The sequence below is a fragment of the Primulina eburnea genome, chromosome 5, assembly GCF_022965805.1.
Source record: "Primulina eburnea isolate SZY01 chromosome 5, ASM2296580v1, whole genome shotgun sequence".
In the NCBI taxonomy this organism is placed as follows: Eukaryota; Viridiplantae; Streptophyta; class Magnoliopsida; order Lamiales; family Gesneriaceae; genus Primulina; species Primulina eburnea.
The window spans coordinates 18,433,080-18,435,699 of record NC_133105.1 but is presented as its reverse complement, the minus strand read 5'-3'; the positions used below and the strand labels follow the sequence as shown (position 1 = coordinate 18,435,699).

The window sequence follows — 2,620 nt, the reverse complement described above, 5'->3', positions numbered from 1 at the left end:
GTAATAACATAAACATAGACGTGCCATCACATCATAAAAATTTTTGCAACCGTCCTTGCATCATACATACTTGAGCGTACATAACATCGTAATTTTGTGTTATGTTTCAAAGCAAGTGACCTATACATAAACGCGCCTGATCAGAATTAACAACAGAATTGGACTAGCAGGGAAGATCCACTACCATATACATGAGATCCCCAATCATGCTTTATGTAGCGTCCTTACCCGAGCCACTACTAAACAGACTAATAAACCTACAACATTAAAACTTAATAACTACAATTAAACAGCGGAAACCAATTACTTAATCATCTTACAACCCAAACAAAAACAGAAAAATAACAGCAGTCTTAAACATCAATACAACCGTAACAAAAACATAATCCGAACGAGAAAACGATAAACCACATAGAACCTTCACTGGATCACCACCGAAAACCCAACTGCTCTAGCCACTGCCTTGGTCGTCCGAACCGTCCAACCTAAGACCTGCCCCGTGGAATGGGGTGCCCAAGATGAAACCAAGGAAGTGAGCGACAATCGCCCAATACGAGAATGTACGAGTATACAAACTGATATGATGCATGCGAAATGCAATATGCTCGGATATCAAGGATCAAGTCAAGAATCTCATGCTCAGTCTAGAGGCGCCTGAGTGTGTAGTCTCTTATCTGGTCTAGGCATGTTTTGACTCCCACTATCATCATCAAGACGTGGACCTGCAATGTCCAGGTCATCAGAGCCCGCGGGTCCCGTCGGACACTGTAGCTCTCGATGCCCCATCGTCCACAATACAGAATAGGGCTGCGCGGCCCCAACAAACGAGGTATATCTCAAAAGATATCAGGCTCAACATGATATGCCATGCATAATATGTCAAAGCAGTAAAACATGTATCATGCAACAGATAAATATTCAGCATATAAGTGTGTATACTACGCTTGGATATCTCAGTCAGTACATGTGAGGCCCGGGGCCGAAGAGGGCGGGGGGTGATCGCCGGTGCCATCAGTTGCACGGACAATGAGCGGCTCCTGGCAGGCTTCTAGGTGGAGGGAACATGAATGAACCGACCCACACGGGAATGAGAGGGATTCCGAGACTGTTCAATGTAATGGACTGTACAGTTGAAGAGGGTTTAAAAGATTTGATTTGTACTACTCATATCACGAAGGTGCATCTTCTTTTCGGTAGCTCATCACATAAGAACTTCAAAGTTAAGCGTGCTTGACTTGGGACAATTTTGGGATGGGTGACCTCCTGGGAAGTTTCCTAGGGTGCGTGTGAGTGAGGACATAAGCACGCTGAAAAGACTCGTCTTGGTACAGTGAGGACAGTCGTCAAGTCTGGGGCGTTACAAGTGGTATCAGAGCCAGGTTCTCTCTTAGTACGGTGTGGTTCGGGGACGAACCAAGCGGAAGCTGGTGGGCATGTGAGGCCCGGGGCCGAAGAGGGCGGGGGGTGATCGTCGGTGCCATCAGTTGCACGGACAATGAGCGGCTCCTGGCAGGCTTCTAGGTGGAGGGAACATGAATGAACCGACCCACACGGGAATGAGAGGGATTCCGACACTGTTCAATGTAATGGACTGTACAGTTGAAGAAGGCTTAAAAGATTTGATTTGTACTACTCATATCACGAAGGTGCATCTTCTTTTCGGTAGCTCATCACATAAGAAATTCAAAGTTAAGCGTGCTTGACTTGGGGCAATTTTGGGATGGGTGACCTCCTTGGAAGTTTCCTAGGGTGCGTGTGAGTGAGGACATAAGCACGCTGAAAAGACTCGTCTTGGTACAGTGAGGACAGTCGTCAAGTCTGGGGCGTTACAGTACATCACGTACCTCACTAAAACAATCTGACAAAAAGCTCTGAACCTAGACAATACCAACATAATGAAATAACTATCAAACCAGATCAAACATGCTACCAGTTCTCCCTAATGATCCTTAAATCACTATCTAAGGATTTAGGATTATACCTGCATCCGTCTTCAGCCCGCTGATGATGTCTCGATCTCAGTTCACCGACCCCTCCTCGAGTCGATACTAGCTCCGAAACTTCCCGTCACCAAAGTGCCCTAGAAACTGGCTAGAAAACCTAAGGTGCAACTAGAACTCTCTCTGAAGAATGCGGTGAAGGAAACAAAAGAATCCGGCTTCCATTTATAGGCTGCATCTGGACTATTTCAGAAAATCCGAATCAATCTTATTTGTCACGTGTCAGGATCTCATTTGCCTAGTTGGATTTCTCGAGATAATGTAATCTGAAGTAGATCGGGTTATCCATTTAAAGTTCGGTAGATCCCAACAGTTTGAGCCCGATTTATCAATTATTTAATAAAACTTAATTAACAACTCATTAATTATCTCTTAATTAATACTTCATTCAAAACAAGGATTCGGGTCATTACACTTCACCAGGTGGATTGGTCTCTGGTCACGTTTTAGCGCTTCCTAATCCTGATCTAAACTCGGTTATGCTTTACCGAGGTGGAGAGGTCCTCAGCCACGTTCACAGACTTCCAAACCCGTTCATAGTTGGTCACAAGACATTTAACATACCTCAAAAACATAAAATATTTTCTTTTGCACGTGGGCCATACTTACATAGTGTTGAA

The 2,620-nt window shown here is 44.6% G+C and overlaps 1 long non-coding RNA gene across 1 annotated transcript; it reads right to left on the bottom strand.

The window, feature by feature from the left end:
• Positions 1-219: 219 nt before the first annotated feature.
• Positions 220-2,285, bottom strand: LOC140831784 (uncharacterized). Its single transcript, XR_012117938.1, has 3 exons — positions 1,982-2,285; positions 1,845-1,877; positions 220-485 (listed from the first exon to the last, which is right to left on the bottom strand). It is a non-coding gene; the product is annotated as an uncharacterized lncRNA (long non-coding RNA).
• Between the last annotated feature and the right edge of the window lie 335 nt (positions 2,286-2,620).